Source organism: Dasypus novemcinctus, chromosome 14 (genome assembly GCF_030445035.2).
Source record: "Dasypus novemcinctus isolate mDasNov1 chromosome 14, mDasNov1.1.hap2, whole genome shotgun sequence".
Taxonomy (NCBI): domain Eukaryota; kingdom Metazoa; phylum Chordata; class Mammalia; order Cingulata; family Dasypodidae; genus Dasypus; species Dasypus novemcinctus.
In genome coordinates, this window is record NC_080686.1 from 3903256 (window position 1) to 3925224 (window position 21969).

The 21969-nt window shown below is 37.8% G+C and overlaps 1 long non-coding RNA gene across 1 annotated transcript; it reads left to right on the forward strand.

Moving 5' to 3' along the window:
- The first annotated feature begins 154 nt into the window (after positions 1-154).
- Positions 155-21893, forward strand: LOC139436391 (uncharacterized). The gene is made up of 4 exons (XR_011645607.1): positions 155-233; positions 1050-1206; positions 19066-19368; positions 20329-21893. It is a non-coding gene; the product is annotated as an uncharacterized lncRNA (long non-coding RNA).
- The last annotated feature ends 76 nt before the right edge of the window (positions 21894-21969 follow it).

A 21969-nucleotide genomic window follows, 5' to 3' on the forward strand; every position in this document is an offset into this window, starting at 1 on the left:
AAATATTTATTGGACACTTACCATGTGTTAAGCAATATGCTAGGAACTGGGGACACAATACCAGTGAAAGACTGCCTGGCTGGCTGGTGGCTCTGGCCTCTGCCCTCTCTCCAAACTCCAGGGAAATGATACCAGGATTTGTTTTTTTCAGGGCATAAACCTTCCTGGGACACAGAACAGGAAAGGAGACAATGGCAACAAAATGTTGGAAGCTGGAAAGTCAATGGCAAGTGGTAACTGACTTAACAGTTTCAAGAACGCTAAACCCTAAACTGTAGTGGGAGAGGATGAAATGCAGTCAAGGTTATATTACAGAATAAAAGGCTCAGAAATGGGCAGCACCAAGTACATCTAGAAGTGGTCTGAAGGCAGGAGTAAAAAAACAAGAGGATTGACTGAAAGTCTTTTCAAGAAGCAACTAGATCCCTGAAGCCCTTCCCACACTGCAGATGACCCCACCCCACTCCACCTCAGCCCACCACACACCCATCCTAGTAGAAGACTGAAGTTTTGTTCTCTGGAGAAGGTAAAAAAGAGTCTGGCAGCTAGGGGTCAATAGGCAGAGTTGAGAGCAGAACAATACTGAAAATGTGGGTGGCTTAAGTGAAAGTTTGCCTACTAAATATTGAGACCTCAGACCTATTTTCCTAGAACATGGGGACCAAGACCACCTAAGCACAGGAGCCTTCTCTGGGGAACGTGAGTAGCCCAAGGGGAAAGACCTAAAGTTCTTGACAATCAAACTCCACCCTACACTGAATCCCACAGATGAGAAAACTCACCCACAGGCACAGAACTTCGCATGAGCTTATTAGGATCTCAGATTGAAATATCCCTAAAGACAATGGTCGATATGAAGACTAAATCATATGAAGCTTTCAATACTTTCCTAAAACAAAATTTTAAATCAGAAATAATTCATATCATAAATTTCTGTTCATTAAATATTTTAATAAACATTTAGAAGTGCCTCAACAGAGAAACTTATTTGTATACTGCTGAGTTCTTTCAGTTTTGCAACAGATCTAAGAAATTTTTTGCTTTGTCAGGTAATGTACAAATGGATTTTTTGATTCACAAAAGTGTCTTCAGCTGCAACAAACCTAGAATCCCCTACACCTTGGTAAATAGGGACGATGCTGTGAATGGGAACATCTGAGGTGCAGACATCAGCAAGGCGCAGCTCCAGGCTTCCCAGCAGTCCCCGTGAGTCCAGAAACCCTAACCATCCCCATGCCCAGCAGCCCTCCCGTCCCTGCCGTGGTGTTTTCAGGTAGAGCTGCAGCTTCCGCTTTGCTGGAGAAGATATTTGATGATTAATTTTTAAAAACAAACAATTCGTTAACACATGGGGCGCAGAAAAACTTCCTACATTTGAAAAGGAAAGGAGAAAAGGCAGTATGTAACACTGATAGATTGACCACATAAGATTTTACAATCTCTCACACATTTCTCCCAAATACCTCTAAGCATATGTAAAATTATTAAATGGTATCAGCAGTGTTCATTAAGAAAAACTGCAATTCTTTGTTTTAATGAATGCAATAAAAAAAGCTAGAATAAAAGCAGAACCGAAAGAGCAGTAGGAGAAATCTGCAAACACAGCCACAAATATATTCAGCCTCACCAGTAATAAAATAATTTCAAAGGTGTTTTGATATAACCCATTTAAGTATATTTTTATATATATTTTAAATATATTTTTAAATATATTATTTCATATGAATGGACATCTAGAGAGAGAATGCCACAAAGAGAATGTCTTATGAACTAAGCTGCAAGGTAATATTGATGTCTGTTGGTCTCGATCTTTCTCATAAATACAGTAACATGCTCAAATAGAATCCATCTTAAAAATGAGAGGGGGCATCACTTAACAGTATGTTCCTCAACTGTTATCAACCAATTTTTCTCTCCTTCCTTTAATGGAAAATTTCCTGGGTAAAAGTTTTTCTTTTCCTGAAACTACTTCATTTCTTCCATTCTTTCTAAATAGGCTTCCAATCCCATCACGAATTGTCAACAGTGACCTCTGCCTTGCTCAGTCCAATCAACAGTGACCTCTGCCTTGCTCAGTCCAATCAACACATCTTTTTAACATCACATATAAGTGCATAGTTAATTAGTCAAGCAAGCAAGCAAGCAAACACTGTATCTCTTGGATACAGTGATACAGTATCCAAGTGATACTCTGGGAAATGCTGGATTAGCTCTCAGATGTCCTCAGGTTAACTTCCTAGCTTCTATTCTCTCTAAGCCTTTCTTGCACTAACTGCTGTGCTCTCTTAATGTCTTCTTAATATCTTTTATCTTTTCCTTCATCTCATTGAATTAATTTAGGAGATTTGTTTGGAAACATTTGATTAGTTGACATCTAATAAAATAATTTTTTCCATGCAAAAAACCAATTAATTAATGAATTTTAAAAATAGTTACAATATGATGATCATGCCTTAAATCATTAGCAATAGCACAAGCTGCCTCAGAAAGAAACGAGTCTCATTGGTTGACCAATGTTTACTGACCCCTACGATGTTCCATACACAGATACTGCCATGCTGCCACAAACAGACAAGGATGTCTGCATTGCTAGGGAATGAATCCATCTTAAAGTTTCTGGATTATTTTAGCAATATTTTTGCCTCTATATGAACAAATTACACATTTATTTCTTAAAATATTTTCATGAATAGTGTTTTCTTTTGTTTTCCTTTGCGGGAAAAGTACTGTGTAAATTGTGAATTTAGAAACAGTGGATTCACATTATAAAGTTTTTTAATTTTTTCGAACAGGGCAAGGCATGCATAAACAAGTAAGTAAATTGTGGTCGATTGTATAATTGTTCCTGATTCTCCATACTCTGTTATATCTTCACACTTTTACATGTTACTTTGCAGTTCTGCTCACTTGTGGCAGAGTACATGTTTTTCACCCCACTGATGTTGGACTTAGCCAGTGGCATGTGGGAATAAGTGAAGGGTATCAGCTTTGAACCTAGATCTTAAAAGGTATTACAAGTTGTTGCTATACTCTTATAGACTGTCATCCAGCATGAAAAATACTTGTCCTGGGAAACCTGCTGGCTACAGAAGAACAAAAAATATTTGGAGAAGACCTAAACTGAACCTATGACTTGAAGCCTAGCCTAAGTGAAATCAGGACCTCATGTATGGGAATCAGGCACCCAACCACTGAGCTACATCTTACTCCCAGTAAGAGTTGTTGTTTTATTTTTATTTTTATTTGTTTTGTTTCTAGTCAGTACTAGGGATCAAACCCAGAACCTCACACATGGGAAGCAGGCTCTCAAACATTTGTGCTACAGTCTCTCCTCAAATGTATATTTATGTCTAGGTGATTTCAAAGTGAGTAATGAGGCCACTCCAGAGGTTCCACTTATGCATGTCTCAGGAAGATCTCACTGACTGCCACAGTAAACAATGCCTGAGTCAGGGGTGCTCCTGAGGGCTCTAGAGACATCTAGACACTATAGGCAGGGCAGATAACCCCAGGAAATTGGCACCCCATCAGTGGGCCTTATCTTGGATATATGATAACTTATCTCCTCAATGTGTAAAATGATGTATAATTTTCTTATACATGGCTCTTCTGCCCCATTATTTGAACTCATAATTAGCAATATACCTTTTAAATTTATATCCTAGAGGCATAAATCTTCTGACTGTTCATATGCTGGTTGACCCTAAATCTCAGCACAGTTGCTGCCAGCACTTACTCTCCAATTCATTGGATTCACCCAGGACAACTAATAAAATGATGATAGACAACACCCATCCACCAATAACAGAGAGTATCTACAACTGTAAGCAAGACAGTTCAGGAAGCGGACTTGGCCCAGTGGTTAGGGCGTCCGCCTACCACATGGGAGGTCTGCAGTTCAAATCCCGGGCCTCCTTGACCTGTGTGGAGCTGGTCCATGTGCAGTGCTGATGTGTGCAAGGTATGCCCTGCCACACAGGGGTGTCCCCCTCGTAGGGTAGCCCCACACGCAAGGAGTGCTCCCCGTAAGGAGAGCCGCCCAGTGCAAAAGAAAGTGCAGCCTGCCCAGGAATGACGCCGCACACACAGAGAACTGACACAAGATGATGCAGCAAAAAGAAACAGATTCCCTTGCCACTGACAACAACAGAAGCGGAAAAAGAAGACAGAAGACGCAGCAAATAGACACAGAGAACAGACAACTGGGGTGGGGGGAAGAAGGGGAGAGAAATAAATAAATAAATAAATCTTTAAAAGAAATAAAAAAAAGTTCAATCTATCTGCCCCATGGGATATAAGCCCCTCTCAATCTGAAGCAGAGTGGGCATCACCATCCCAAAATCCTCAAGATTGAGGAATGACCAACATAAAGGGGGAATGAAACTATGGACTAAAGGAGACTTATTATTCTAATAATGGAAGAACTTGTAACATTGATATAAAAAACAGTGGTCGCCAGAGGTTCTGAGCAGAGGGAGAGGAAAGAATATGTGTAGGATGGGGCATTTGGGGAACATTGGAATTGTTTTGCATGATATTGTAATTGATGGATACAAGCCATTGTACATTTTGTCAAAACCTGTAAAATTGTGTAAATGATGCAAAGTGTAAGCCATAATGTAAACTAGAGACCATACTTAGCAGCAATGCCTCAATATGTGATCATCAACTTAACAAACATACCACACTAATGAAAGATGTTGTTAATGGGAGGAAGTGTGGGAGGAGGTAGGGTATATGGAATCGCCTATATTTTTGATATAACATTTATGTAATCTAAATCTTCTTTAAAAATAAAGAGCTTCCCAAATCTGATGAAAAATATTAATATACAGATCAAAGAAACAAAAAGAAAGCCAAAGTAGATTAAAACTAGATACTCACCCCTAGGTAAATCATAGCCAAAATACTGAAATCCAAAGAAATGAGAAAATCTTGAAAGCAGAAGAAAAACAACTTCCCACATTCATAGGAGCATCAATCTGATTAATGCCTGATATAATCACCAATAAAGAAGACGAGAAGAGAGTAGATTGATGTGATTAAAGACCTATAACGAAAGTAAAACAAGAATTATATGTACAACAGAAATATTTTACAAAAATTAAGGCAAAATTAATATATTCAAATGCTCCTTGTTTCAGAAGATTGATCTAAATTCCCTTCCCCTAGAGTGTGCCTGGATTTAGTGACTCACTTGCAGTAAAGAGAGTACAGAAAGAAACATGACTAATTTTCAATGCAGAAATCTAGTTGACCCAACCGTAGCCAGGCAAGCAAGTTAACATCACCAGTGATAAGTCATACTGACAGCAGGTTCCCCCTAATATGATGAGAAGGACATCTCACCTCTCTTGTACTCGTCCCCAAAATCCATAAACTCAGTCTAGTAATGAGAAGCAATGAGAGAAACCCAAATGGAGGACAAAATTACTGATCATTAGTACTCTTCAATATTGTCCTGGTTATGAAAGAAAAAGAAAGGTTGAGAAATTGTCACAGAGCAGAAACTAAAGATACATGACGATTATTAATAAATGCAACATCACATTCTGTACTGGATGCTGAAACACAAAAAGACATTATTGGAAATATTGGTGAAACTGAATAATTCTGTACTTTAGTACATAGTATTGTAATGATGTAACAATGTTGATTTCTCATTTTTTATAAATATACCATGGTTATATGAGCCATTAACATTAGAGGACGCTGGTTGAAGGAAACTTGGGGTTACTATATGATCTTTGCAATATGTGCTTTTTAAAAATAATCTAATATTATTTCAAAATAGAAAGTTTTTCTAAAAAATAGAGTGAAATAAACATATTCCAAGATAAATAAAACAGAGAACTTTTTTGTAAGACTTCTCCTACAGGAAATACTAAGGGAATTCCTATAGGTGAAAGGAAATGGCACCAGTGATAGCAGGAGCACTGATGAGGTTGGTAAGTGGGTCACTATAGGAGAGAGTTGCATGCATTCCCTTTTCCTAATTTCTTACAATGCATAAGGTACCACTATTCAAAATGAGCTAATAATGGACTTGAATTCTGTATAAGGAAAAGATCAGTGTAAATGATTTCTTTACAATTTTATGAATTTACACTTTACTCCCATAGCAAATGGATGAGGGTATGAGTTCATCTGATCTTAGGTAAGTTTGTACATTTATTGGAACTGTTTTATTGATGTGGAAAATAGATATAGTCTCTTCTTAACTTAAATTACTTAGGAAAATAATTCATCTATGATAGGACTTTTAAAATAATGTCATAATGTAACAAATAGAATATAAAATTGCTTCTTTTAACATTAACATTCATTTGATTTGCTCTTATCTGCAAAAATCTACAAATCTTTTCTCCATTCTTCACACTGACCTCTGAACTAATGCACAGAAATTAGACGATATTCATGTATTTTCCATGTCCATCTCTGCACATTGTGCAGGTGTGAATTGGAATTTCCTTCTAAGTATCCCTAATGGTGCTTGGTATAGATCATAAACTCCTGGGAGCTAGGACTTGTTGTTCAGACTCTTTCCTGAATCAAGTGGATGCTAATGAAATGTATTCCCTCATGATAGCCATGCCCAGGAGTGTGGTATAAAAGCCAACCAAAAGGGTTTTGAGTTGTCCCTTAGGTCACTTACATGTGCAACAGCCATCACCAGTTGCCATGAGGGGATGGGCACCCCAGATTCAAGGAAGGTGGTAGTTTGGAAGAGGTTTTTATTTACCAATATTTTCCATCTCTGGTCCAAATATGAGCTGAATAAAGGTTTGGAAGCAGGATGATGGCAAATCCATCAGTTATGATTAGTCAATGCATAAGAGCCTAGTTCAATTAATGTATGTGTAGGTTGGAAATCTGTGTAAATATCCAAGGAGCTGGAGTGATGGGTTTGGATTTAATTTGCCATGTAGTCTTTTGGACTGCAAGAAGGGCAGTCATTATTAAGATAGGAGAGACTAAGAGAGAATATGGATGATGAATAATGACAAAGGGGGAGGGAAACAGAGTGGAGAGGTATGAATAGATAGCACATTATGAAACCAGAAGAATTCTCCTGTTTTACCCAGAAGAGCACAAAGCATGGGCACTTCAGTAAGACCACCCATTAGGCAAGAGAGGTGATTTTAGCAGGAACCTTAATTTTGGAAGCAATGCAGATTTATTGGAATGAGCCCCACAGATTTATAGGAATGAGTACTTAACATGATGAACATTAGTATTATAACCATCAGGGGCATAAATTAAATTATCATTTTTTTAGGTATCACCAGGCAAATTTGGGTCACAGGGCAAACAAACTCCACTGTATGGAAAATCGCTCAGCCTGGTGGGTCTTACTTTTTAAAACAGGACTAAACAGTGTGATTAGTCTCTGAAAAACTGAGGGTATCTGGAGTCTTTCCTGCTCTGGTATAGTTGGGACTCCAGACAATTGGTTAGAAATCAGGGGCAAATTATCTCCAACAGTGAACCCTTAGATTGGGGAACTATTGTCTGAGGTGATGTCACCTGTAGCAGTGAGCTCCCGGGCTGGGATGATGTCATCTGGAATGTGGAGCAGGGGTATTGATCCCAAGATGTAGACCCAGTTGGATTGATATGTGTCATGTTTTTTAATTCTATGGCATTAAAATGTGGCTGAGCTGCTTATAGAATATTTTCCCCATGGATATTTTGTTTAGTACCCAGAATATCCTTCACATTCATCACTGGTGAACAGCAAGTCCCTTCATCTTCCTGCTCATCCTACTTGAACCCAAGTCATAGTTTTAGGCACAAAGGTTTTACTTTTCTCTCAAAATCAACTCTTAACTAATTGATATTACTGCTACAGCAAGCAGTTCTTGTTGAAGGATGTGTTGAAGTTTTAACCCTCAGTATAAATTAATATTTTCCTAAAAAATTTAGACATTTTTAATTTTAAAATTGATTTTCATCAGAGATAGCAGTAAGATACTGTACATCTTTAATTTCAAGCTACAAATTCTAAAGCCATCAGATATCTAGCGGAATTCTGCAATCATAGGCTTCACTCAAAGGTTGTGGGATGTGGAGTGCTGAGCCTCTTTGGCACACTGTACACAGTCACATGCATGGCTTCTGTCACCACAGTGTTATTTTTGCTAGCAGAGTTGCCAAGCAGCATTACAATGAGCAGGACTTAAGGCTGCTACAGTTGTTTTTCATGGTATGCATGATAAATTGTGGCACGATAATCAAGATATAACAACTGACCAGCAAAAATAAAACAAATGCATTTTACATTTGATTATCATACAAAAACAGGCACATCTATTTTTTTTTTTTTTAATTTAATTTCCCCCCTCCCCTGGTTGTCTGTTCTTGGTGTCTATTTGCTGCGTCTTGTTTCTTTGTCCGCTTCTGTTGTCGTCAGCGGCACGGGAAGTGTGGGCGGCGCCATTCCTGGGCAGGCTGCTCTTTCTTTTCACGCTGGGCGGCTCTCCTCACGGGCGCACTCCTTGCGCGTGGGGCTCCCCCACGCGGGGGACACCCTTGCGTGGCACGGCACTCCTTGCGCGCATCAGCGCTGCGCATGGCCAGCTCCACACGGGTCAAGGAGGCCCGGGGTTTGAACCGCACATCTATTTTTAACGTAGTATTAATTTTTATAAGTACTTTTTTACACAGTACCTAATTTTTGTAAATTAATAAAGTAATTACTAATGGAGTCAAAATGAATGTGCAAGGGAAGAAAATTATAGACAAATAAATGTTCAAGCCAAAAAAATAATAAGGAATTTAGAACAATTTGTAATAAAAAAGGAGCTTAATGAAAAAGGGAAAAATATTCCACTTTCAAGGGCAGGATATGCTGTTATACTTTAAGGAGGTTGGCGCTAGATTCCAATCAAGGTCTATTAAATATTTAATGACAATAATGCTATTTGTATAAATTGAAAATGTTCCCTACTTTATAGGCAACAAGTTGGCAGAAACATTGGCTTTATCAAGAAGATTGATTTCCCAACACATTTTAAACACCGAAACTCCTGTCTTTTTAAATCCAGATACATTATCATACAATTTTAAAGGCAGTAATTCAAATAATAACTGCTTTTCTTTACATATAAAGTAAAACATGGCATATTTGAAAACACTTGTTTTAGGAAAGGAAATAATCAAACTGGACACTTTATTATAAAAATATCTAAAATCTTAATTAAGATGGCAATTTCAGAAACTTTAAATAATAAAACCAAATTTGAAAACATTTAACTTTTAAACAGGGAGATGGTGGAGAGAGAGTGGAGCTAAATGTCCTTGCTGTAATACGCTTAGACTTCACCCTTCTCGGCTTTTGTTAGGCTACCAACACTTTGAAAACCAGGATGTTTCAGACTAAGATGACACCTTTGTCTGCTTCTCAGCCTCCTGAAAAGTCAACAATGGGGGTGGGTGTGGGAGGCTTCTCTTGCTCTTTATTAAAAAATGGCAGTATTTTGAGGAGTACATTTTTATTTCTCCTGTTCTATATTCTGATTCTTTAGGATTAATAATCTTGTCTGGGAGAAGAGAGAATTCTATGCAAGTGAACTGTCTTGTGGCCTCCATTGTTTCCAAGTCAAATGCCATAGATAGTTTACCAAAGTGTAAAATTGACATCTTCTCAGGCCTGACCAAATGCCTCCAAGCAAGTATTGTATTTACAGGGAGGGTGTTCCCAGTGCAGATAGCACTCTCAGCTAGAGGGATAGTTCCCAGAAATATCAAAGAATTACACCCACAGTATGAAACCACATGTGCAAAACTTGTTTCCAATATGCAGTGGGATTTCATCACCCTGTAGTAGTCAGCCAAAGGAGTACTGATGCAAAGTACCAGAACTCTCTTTACTTTTATAAAGGATATTTATTAGGGGGTAGAAGTTTACAGACACAAGGCCCTAATGAGTCCAACTCAAGGTACTATAAGAGGTACTTTCTTACCCAAAGACATTTGCCCATGTGTTGAAGCAAGATGACTCATGATGTCTGCTAGAGTTCAGTCTTCCTTCTTCCTCTTAAGGATCTGTGGTCTCATCTTCTTCTGATCTCAGCTGTAGACTGGCATTGTTGTGGAATTTAAGAGAAGTTCAATTATTTGAGAATAGAGAGGCCAGGACTCAGGAATGATTTTGAGAAGGAAAAATGGTTTATTGACGGCCGGCCGGACTCGGGAGCTTTCTGTTTGAATCCCGAGCCCTGAACAAGATTTTCAAACGTCTTTTATACAGAGAGGAAAGGCCAAAGGTCCCTTTGTTTCAGTTCTCAATAGGCTTCAATTAGCATATATCTCTTCCACATCTTAGGTAAGCTTTTAGCAAGGACTCCAGACATTTTAGATAAGCCTTGGTTTTTGCATTTCCCCTAAATACTTAAAGTTTATAGCCCTTGCTTTGTTAAACATTTCCTGGGACTGGAGCCTGCTGGTCCCTAAGAGCAGGACTGCAGCCTCTTACCGTTTCACACCCACAAGTCAAACAACTTAGTTATCTCTGAAGAGACAAAGAGCCTTCCACCCATAGCCCACATCATTCCCCCCTTTCTGCCAAAGATTAACTTGCTAAGCTTTGGCATAATTATTGTTGTAGCTATGAGGTGGATGACTGTTTGTTGTCTTGACTGATTATTTATCAGTCTTTAGTACAGCATTAAGGACCGTTTTTAGAAGTTTAGAACTTTTCATTTTGGACAGCAGAATCTTGGGCAGGGGCCTCCCGCAGTTATTCTGCTGCCACTGGCACTCACGTGGATTTCTAGTCAGGTTCCAGATCCATCTATTACTTTTATTTTACTCTTAAAGAGTTTACACCTTTAATTTAAAAGGGGTGCTGAAGGAGATGATTTCTTTTCTGTAACTGCTTCCTGCTGGCCATGGGCTGTAGTCATTGCCTAATAAGGTGTAAAACTCTTTAATTTATTCTAACTGGAGGAAGATGGATCTGGCATTCTGTACGAAGTTGGATGAAGTTTTCATATGGTTAATAAGATGTTCACTCTGAAAGAAACAAACTTAATTAAAAATTTGGAATACCCGTTTTTTTAAAAGAGGACACATTGGATTACAGAGGTAGACAAGGTTAGGTGCCTATAAAGATGGCACTCTTTAAAAGCTGGTGGGAACAGCATATATTCTTTTTTAAGTTATCCATCTTTAGAGAGAAATTGCAACAGACACTTAGCTTTGTCTGAAGACACATTCTAAGCTGTTCAATGATTGACACTCATTCGCTCTGTCAGATGCTCCTGGTGAACTGGCACTCCTTGGGCAACTGGCTTCACGCAGGATTAGAACACTAATTTGGAAATACTCTTAGTTTTTACTTGTGGGAGTGATCAGAACTACAGAATAAAGATTTTTACACCTTGGTTTTCATTGTACAATTTCTAGCAATTTTGACTTGTTTAATAGGTGACTCACTATTAGCAAGCAAGCCTCACTTTTGCTAACTTGAGACTGGCTGAGACTGCCACCTTATTTTATAGACATGTTATTAACTGTTTAGAAAATGATTTTACCAGGAATTTAACATGTCTAATATACTTCTGCACTTGATCTAAAATAGAAAAGATAACATTACAATTATTAGGCATATATTTAGTACAGGATAAAAGTACAGCACTTAATATTAACTAATGTATTACTTAATGCATAAGGATTCAGAGTTGCTATTATTAGTTTTGAGTTTCAGGTTTGTAATACTTTACATGTTATCTCTCCATGAAAGCAGGCCATAATGCCAATTGTGTTTAAGTTTTACTTACAGTCTCTTGGTATCATGGCTCCACTTAGCATGTTCTTCAACGCAGTGAGCAAGTTGCAGCATCTTTCCAGTATTCTAGAGATTTTTTAGTATTCTACTAGCCTGGTGCATAGTGCTCTCTGGCACCATGGAACAGTGCCAGTCTGGAGGCGATATCCATTGTACACTTGTACCGAGTCATTATTGGTTGCAGGAGCTTGAAACTGCAATATAGTTTCCATCGACTTCAGGAGCAGAACTAGAGACTGATATAGCACATATTTTTAATTGAGGGGTCAGTGACCAGCTTAGCCAATAACTCACATGGAGAGGCCACCTGTAATGTATACAAGGCCTGGTTCGAATGCACAAGAGTTTGACAATGTTAAAGTTTATTCTTTGTTTTATATATATATTTTAAACAACTTAACACAATACATATATTAAATGACTATTTACTTACACAATTTTACTATGAAGATAACAGTAGGTGCTTTACTTTAGTAATAGAGGAAAAATATTATTTTTCATTGTTAGAATGAAAACAATTTTTCCAATAGAATCAAGACAACTTTTTATTACCATTTACTTAAATGTGTATTTTGCAGTGGCCTTCAGACAGGTTTATTATTATGAAGTTATTTCTGCTACCAATACTAATCTAAGTTTTTTTAGTTAACAATAACTTCTACAACTAGAACTATTTAAACATTTTCAGTTTGGAAGATGTTTTACAAACTCTTTATAATTGACTATAACCACATTGACTAGCCACCTCATGTTTAAATAAACTTACTAAATTATAATTACTAATGAAAGAAATTTACTCTCTATTTAAGAGAGCATATCTACAATCTTTTCCTTTTAGCTTAATTTCACTAATGTGAACTTACAATTTTCACTTACAATTTTCATTACTGTAAAGATTTTGTACATATGTTAATTTAGTTTATAAATTAACTATGGGAGATTACACTCAAGTTAAATAAAATTGAAACCATAATAGTTTATGCAAGGAATGTTCTTTTTTTCTCTTACAGGAAGCTAAAAACTTCTTTTTTTTAAGTTATGAAAATTATTAATTTAAAAGCATAACTGACTACCAGGTTTTAAAACACATGCATACTGACTTCCAGGTTTTAAAACACATTACACAATTACTTAATTTTTTAAAATCATAACTCAGGAAAGATCTCTCCATGGTTTTTATGGACTTTCCTTTACTTACTGAAATTTGTTAATAGAGCTACTAATTACTTTATTTTGTTGGAAAGAAATCTTCTGGAAGAAAATAAGGCTCACCAGATTGTGGAGAAGAAAATACTTTATTTTCAATCTTGCAAGAAGGGGCGCAGAGCCAGATATGGCTGGTGCCCCGAACAAAGAAAAATGACACAATTTATACTCCTAAGCCTAGCACGCAAGCTCTTCTTGTTTTTCTATAGATTGGATACTTCAGAAGTTACAGCTTATCTGAGATTTAACTTTCCCACGCAAAAGTTTGATTTAACTACTTCTTCTATTACATTCTAACCATTTTAGTTTTTACTTGCTCCCCCCCTTTGTTAAATAAGGAATAGAATTTAGTGCTGAAATGGCACCGACTTAGTTAGCTCCTTCTTGGGCATTTTTCTACTGCCCATAGGACTGGCTTAAACTGGTCTTCTCTACTGCTGTCTAACCCGGGAGTGGGAGACTGAGGCAGCAGGCCGCCGGGTTACATCAACATTTTTCTTCTGTGAAAATTAACCTAATCTTTGTTTTGTTTTTTTTTTTTCCAATTTATGGCTGACAAAGGTTTAAACTGGGAAATTACCAGGCAAACTGATTCTTAATTCCTTAGCCTAGTAGATAGGTTTAATCTGCCACACCTAGTCTTGCCTTAAAAGCTCTTGCAAAGAGGAGGCCCTTTCTCAATTGTTTCTATAATCAGATTTTTATGACTTTTTCATCTTGCTTAGTTCAATTTGGGCTTTAAGAATATTTATAAATATAACTGCATATTTTTTAACAATTTGAGCAAATAGGCAGACATGAATAGTTTGACACAACAACATGACTTTAGTTACTTTAAACTTTTCAAAGACTTTTGAAACTCTTCTTAATTTGCACTATGACCATGCAGTTTACTACAAGAATTTTTTTTCTTACTTAATGGATTGTAATAACTAAAATGTTCTCAATGCCTTAGCACCATTTTGTTTTAGAACTTTATATTTTACCTTGAAATTAGCAGAATTTTGGATAAGCAACAAGATTAGTTTTATATATATTTACTGAGGCTATTTGAAGCCTCAGGGAGACAGACTGCTTTTTCTCATGAATTGCCACTCTTAGGAACACTGACCGTCAAGGCAGGAGACTTCTTTTTCTCTACCCCCCTTTTGGTTTTGGAGATAATAAAACTTTAGTGGCTATTTAACCTTATTCTATCAGGCAGCCATTTATTTAGTTTACACTTGAATTCATGAGAGAAAGGGTTACTAATACCAGAAGAGGAGACAGTGATGTCCCAGCTCTTCTCAATTATGAAATAACCATAGGCAAAGGCAAAGGGTGAGGTTAGGCTTGAAGTAACCATAAACAAAGGAAAGGTTAGTGTAGAATTTACACTTAAATAATAGTTTCAGGCTAAATTCACCCAGCTATAATCTCAGTTATTGTCTTTCTACTGTTTTACAATATAAATGCATTTATAAATGATTTTAACTCTTAGTTACAGTTTTTATTAATTTTTTTAAAACCTATTAATTTTATAACACCTTTAAATACCTTTCATTTAACTTATAACATATTAAATGAACTTAACCATTACTTTAATTTTTCTTTTAAAGTGAAAGAATAAATCTCTTGCAGTTAGTTTGAAATAAAAGGCTACTTTTCAGGATTTGATTTCTAGAACATAAAATGTTCTTTTAAAAGAGGTAAGACTCTTCTTCAAACATTGAGGATATGATGAGGTTAAAGCACAAGAAGCTATTGATAAAATATTTTCTTTGTATATTGATCTTACTCAATTTAATCATAAAAATTTCTCTTCCACAAACTTTCTACACTTTCAGTATTCATTCAGGTTCTGTCCCACACTCTACTCTTTCCAATAATCAATCATTTTATCTTAGGACAAAATCATCTTCTGTTTCCTTAACAATAAAAACACATTCCATATATCCCACATACTAAGTTACCAGGCAAACTTCTTGCAACATATAATTGCCATTAATACTAAACAAGTTTGTTAAAATAATGAACTTTTTTTCACTTTAAATACTTAGTAGCATGTAATACCAGAAACAGTTTTTTTGGAAGCAAGTTGGCAGGGGAGATTGGCTGCCGAATAAGTTTGTTATAAAATTGCCTTTTATTATTATTATTATCAATTCAGTTTTGTTAAATAATGACTTTCTGCAATTAGCCACTTAAATACCTTAAACAATGCTTTGTAAAACTTTTATATTTATTTATACCCTTAATACAAAGTTTACCTTCACAGAACACATTCTCTTACTTAAGGTTACTACAATACCTTCTAAGAACCTGAGCAGAATGCAAACGTATTTTGGCTTTGACACCCTAAGGAGGGAACTTTACTGCATTTATTCTGATTCTGCTTTTCACCTCCTTCACTTCCCCCCCTTCCAGGCAGTCGGGTGCACAACAAACAGGAATGCGGCTTATGAATAGAAGGGTGGACTCACTGGAAAGGGGCAAGCCGCTCCCCCCTTTCCAGCTTTCAGCCAAAATGGGCAGACAGAACCTACTCAAATTTGGCAACTCTCCCAGGAACCCAGCCGCCCTGACTGGGACATTCCCAACAGACTTGGGTGCTTGGTGCGGACACAGATGGCCTCTCAGCCGGGGCAAAGGGCCAGACCAGAGACAAGACACCAGAACATGCACAAACATCTAGACTCCTCAGCTTTTGCCCCAGAATCATTTCACCCCCTTGCCAATGGCAAGGGAGGGCTCCAGCTCAGCTGTAATTTTACTTCATGTAAGGACACAACTCTAACACTAACATTGAGCTGACACAGACAGAAGCACAAAGGTCACTAATCTGACTCACAAGTTTATATATTTATTTTCACCACGGCTGCCCCCACAGCCATCACAAACCTCAGAACACTTAACATTTGGTATAAAGCAAATTCATTCACAAATTAGCACCATAACAAAAGATTTCAGCTAGACTTTTTCACTGTTTAAACTTTACACCCAGACCAAGCTCCACCAGAAAAGCCGATCCATTTTCCTGTAACCAAGTTTTGTTTTCCTTAATCTAGACCAATTTCCAGGATATTAGGACTCGAACCTATAAATACCCTTCCTATTAAAATCGAGACTCCACTCCTTTAGTGGATATAAGACCAGTACCAGATTCTAACATGCAGTTAGACAAACCCAAAACACCAGGGCTTTTCCCCGGTTTTCCTCTTTTTCCCAAGCCTAGAGAGAACGGCTTCCCCCCAGCCTTCTGGGGCTACTAGGGTTCTCTCGGGAGGTGATCAGCCTCCCCTTCCTAGCAATTAAAGCTAGGGCCTTCCAGACTCTGCTCACCCGGGGAGTCTTACCTTCTTTCCTGTTCGGAGCTCTTTTTCGTTCCCAGAATCTTTCTCTTCAGACCTTCCATTGCCCCTTGATTTTGTCGGGAAGATTCTGGTGGAGCCCACATCTTTTCTGGATTAAATTTAATCCAGGGGCGCCCAGATTTGGGGTTCACCCGAGTCCTCCCGGCTTCCTCGGGGATTTGGAAGGGGCAGCAAAATCTACCGTCTCTGGCCTTCATTTATTGTCCCTTCGTGGTCGCCATTAATGTTGTGGAATTTAAGAGAAGTTCAATTATTTGAGAATAGAGAGGCCAGGACTCAGGAATGATTTTGAGAAGGAAAAATGGTTTATTGACGGACGGCCGGACTCGGGAGCTTTCTGTTTGAATCCCGAGCCCTGAACAAGATTTTCAAACGTCTTTTATACAGAGAGGAAAGGCCAAAGGTCCCTTTGTTTCAGTTCTCAATAGGCTTCAATTAGCATATATCTCTTCCACATCTTAGGTAAGCTTTTAGCAAGGACTCCAGACATTTTAGATAAGCCTTGGTTTTTGCATTTCCCCTAAATACTTAAAGTTTATAGCCCTTGCTTTGTTAAACATTTCCTGGGACTGGAGCCTGCTGGTCCCTAAGAGCAGGACTGCAGCCTCTTACCGTTTCACACCCACAAGTCAAACAACTTAGTTATCTCTGAAGAGACAAAGAGCCTTCCACCCATAGCCCACATCAGCATAAGGCTTGCCTCTCTCCTTGGGGCTCATTTCTTTCTGGGCTCAGTGGCTCTGTTCTTTTCACAAGGTCAGCTGTAGACTATCAGTTCATCTCTTTACCTGGGGCTGCAGGATCCACGGAGTATCTTCTCTCTGTGTGTACTTCCATGTGAGAGTCTGTTTATCAACCCAGTGAGCCTGAGACTCAATGCTGAGTCACAGTCTAATGATGTGGCTGAATCAATCAAAGCCTTCTTCTTCTTTTTTTTTAAATTCTAATCTTAACATAGCTAAATTAGACATCTCAGATGAATCCAATACAATCGAAGACTATCACACATAATCTGTATCTCTTTTGGAACTCATAAATAATATCAAAGTACCACACACTCTATTTTTATGAAAATTGAAATTATATTTCATTCTTAGTCATACCATAATATCAACATCAAAGGCACTTCTAAGTTTAATTATATTATCTACAGCAAAGGTAACAATGCATATCATTTTAAAATTAGTCCTATGAAGTAAAAGCAAACTCAATATTTTAAAAAGTAATCTAGGTTGTTCATTTTCCTGCTGTCTCTTTCTCTGGGTTGCTGATCTGACAAAGGATCAGGTGACTGTTAATAGGTGGTAGGAAAAATGGATGCAAACAAAATAAATGCAGCAACAAAATCTGATTAGCTCCACGACATTTAAAATAGAATGTCTGCCTGAAAATCATCTAAAAATGAATGAGACCCATAATGACAAAGATATAAAAACCAAAATTTGTCTATTTTTAAAATATGAAGGAAGTATAACTCAACAGATTTTTAAATAGTGCAAATTTCAACTACTATTCTTTTTTTCAACTATTATTCTTGCATATAAAATTATTAGAGCTTCAAATGACTAGATTAGCAACCACAATTTAGAGGAAAAAATTGCAGCTTTCCTCAAAATGTTCAGAAAATACTACAGTTAGTCCTCATTTGTTAGTGTCTTAGTAGATAGCCATATTTTGACCCCATTTAAAAATTTGTCACTGGCTGGTGATGCAACTAGAAAAAGACCTTGAATAAAAGAGGGAACTGGTAAAGAAAATGAGTTTATATGGCTAAGAGATTTCAAAATGAGTCAGGTGTTTATCAGAGGGGTCACATTTATGGATATCTCAGCAGGATCTCAGAGACAAAGTAGATACAACCCCAGGTAGTGGTGCTCCTGAGAGCTACAGACACACTTAGCTCCTGTGGTCATGGCAGTTGGCTCTGGAGTTCAGTGCCTTGCCAGTGGGCCTTACTTTGGAATTTGTGCTCCTGAGTGTGATGGAGTTGGACTCAGATGTGACTTCTCTACACATGCCTCTTCTGTCAATTTTACCGAACTTGGGGGTCAGTATATTCCCAGGAGACTTGAATCTCTGGACACTCCATGTGCCAGTTGGTCCCTGAGCATCAGCAGAGTTGCAACACCTACTCTCCAGTTTGTTAGACTTACCCAGGTCACCTAACAAGGAGGTGAGGATGGTTCAACCACCACACCAAGGAACTAAAAGTGCAAGCAAGAGAATCACATCCATCAGCAATGTGGGGTTTAAGTCCCCTCTCAATTGAGAGGTGGAGTGGGCATCACCATCACAGGGTCCTCAGGATGGAGGACCTTACTGGTATTAGAGTGAACTTACTGGTATTCTATTATAGAATTATTGTGGCTCAGGCAATGGAAGAAATTATATCATTGATGTGGAGACAGTGACCACAGGAGTTGCTGAAGTCAGGGAGAAGGAAAAAAGAGGTGTGATTTGGGGTCATTTTGGGGACTTGGAGTTGTCCTGAATGATAACACAGGGACAGATGCAGGACATTATATATCTTGCCATAACCCACTGAATGGACTAGGGGAGAGTGTAAACTACAATGTAAACTATAACCCATACTGTGTGACAGTGCTCCAAAATGTATTCATCAAATGCAATGAATATACCACACTAATGAAAAAAAGGTAAAAAAATTTGCTTACTGTGTTCCCAGAATGCATCATTTGCATACATTTCCTGCAGGAGAAAATGGAAATTTAGATGAGACACTGGTGTCCCCAACACCTTGTGCAGGCTGCTGGTTCAGAAGTACATCCTGCTCAGCTCCAGCTCTCTGCTTCAGGCTTGCTAAGGGACACTCCTGTGCTACTGAAGCATCCTACCCAACAGGTCGACTTTGTCCACCAGGAAAGAGAGCCTGTGGAAGACAGTGATGAAGCCACCAGTTTTGATCTGTGCCTTGGGAACCCAGTGGAAATATCATAGATCCCACAGTTCTACATGTGCTCTTGAATGAATGGCACAGGAGAACAGAACACCATGCAGGTAGACCAGCTTAAAAAATCATTTCCTAAAATATTACTCCAAGCTACCTTCCTGGCTCTCCGTGTGCTAAAGAGGGTCTGGCTTTAGTTTTAATATGAAGGAGTTTCTCCTTGGAAGCAGTTCTTTAAGAATGAGTCCTTTCTTAAAGGGGGACAGCAGTCCTTTTAACAAGGAGCTGTAGCTTTTCTTTGTCTATTTAAAAGATTTCACAGAGTCTTTCTGTATATAACACAGAAGGGGTTATGGAAAAGAGTGTGATTCTTTGCTGTAAACTGAAGAGACCCATCACAAATGGAAGGGAATTTTAAGTCCTTTTCATCACCTGATAGGACATTTTCATTTATAGCAAATTCTGTGCTTTGCTTCACCTACTGGTGAGGACAGTTGAAAAGGAACCCACTGCAGCAAAATGTGGGCACTGTCAGTTCAGGACCTCTAAGGAAGTTTCAGAGAACTTGAACACCCCTGAACATTTTTTTCTAACAGTTGTCGTATGGCATCCAAGAATAGCAAAAATAAGGAAAACTCTGCTTTCAATCTCTTTAAATGCTTCCATCTGTCCAGGAATTAATAGTCAGCCACAAACCACTCCTTCATATCAGACTCTGAAACACAGTAATTGTCCTAAAATAGGGATCCAGCAACACTTGAATAAGAGAAGCTATGAAACAACTCAAATTTCTTCCCTTCTCCTCTTGGAGGATTACAGAGATGTTTTCTTTCCTGCAAGTAAATAAGTTCTAGTCAATGATTAAGAAATATCCTTACATATTCTAACAACTGAGTACTTTCCAATGAAGATAGCCATTTCTCTTCAGTTTCTTCAAAAGTCTCATTAATACATAGTTATTTAAGTTTTACAAACACCATCTGTATTTCTTGAATATTAGGCAAGGTCTTATTCAAATCCAATTTGAAAAATCACTTCTCTGTTGATGAGTTTTGTTTATTGTATTACAGGACTTCGATCAATTTTTCTCTGCTGCAACACATCTTTTATGACAGCCATTCTCACCAAGGCACTGCCATTAGAGTGTCTCCAGCACAAAAGAGGCACCCTTCTTCAACGAAATAATGGGAATAGATCTTTAGGCCTTGGTCCACTGAAGAACTTGGCACTACAAAGTATTCTGGAAGGCAAGTGGATATCATGTAACCTTCATTCATGGAACAAACTCTATACCCAGAAGCACCTGTTGTCTTGATTTCTTTTCCCCCATCTGAGTAAGTTTCAGAGGAGTTTTGGGCTCTTGCCACCACCAGCTCTATCACCTCCTCCTCCACCAAACTAAATGAGGAAACTCCATTTAGTTTGTTAGATGAATTGGGGTATTTTTTTCCCATCATATTCAAATGCGAAGAGTAGCTGCAGATCTGTTGGCTGGGAATAATGAGAAATTGCAAGACATACCTTTTCGATACTTTTGGGATCTGAATCATCATCCAATTGAAATCTGACAATCCTGAAATCTTTGCAATAAGTAAATAACACTGATGGATTAAATTTCAGCTTCTGCTTTGAACTTAGAACTTTCTTTTCTTTTTCTTTTTAAGAAGCAAAAAATAAATATTTTATTGGGTATTTTAATATTCTTCTAAAACACCAGTTTAGTGGACCCATTATTAACAATGAAACATTTATATAAAATAATGCAATGTATTTCTGTGCATCTTTATAACATTTGCTTTCTTTTGTCTATGTTTCTAAAAACACTGTACCTCTTACTGTCAGAGTTCATGTCTGTGTTCATATAATTTATCACTGTCCTAAGCCTAATTTAGTTTAAAACTCAATGTCTATTAATTGATGTCTTTTTTTAAACATTGTAGCATTGGAAACCTAATCATAATATCCTTAATCACTATTTCAAAAATGGTTTCATCAATTACATTCATTTTCCATAATTTCATTTGTATGTTAATTGCTGTTTAGTATTGCATTTATGAGATTATCAACAGCTGATTTTTCTAATTAAAAAACTGATCAAAGCTCATGATAGCATAATAGATGTTGATTATATAAACAACAATTTCTAGGAATTGTTAATTTCTCAAATATAAAGGAGACATAATTAGTCTTTGTTTTATAAAATCAAAGGTTGGGAAACGGATGTGGCTTAACCAATTAGGCTCCCATCTACAACATAGGAGGTCCAGGGTTTGATACCAGCATCTCCCAGTGAGGGCAAGCTAGCCCACATGGTGAGCTGGCCCATACTGGAATGCCACCCTACATAGGTGTGCCCGCTGTGTGGGAATGCTGCCCAGCATGGGAAAACCACCCCATGCAGGAGTGCTGGCCAACACGGAGAGCTGGCACAGCAAGATGATGGAACAAGAGACACATAGGAGAGAAAATAAGAAGTAGCAGAACAGGGAGTTGAGATGGTGCAAGAGAATAATTGCCGGTCTCCTGCTCTGGAAGGTCCAAGGATCGGTTCCCAGAGCCACCTAATGAGAATACAAGCAGACACAGAAGAACACAAAGCAAATGGACACAGAGAGCAGACAATGGGGAAATGTGGGGGGAGGGAGAGAAATAAAAAAGTAAAAAAAAAAATTTTTAATCAAATGTTATTTTCTTGCCCACAAGGAGTTTCA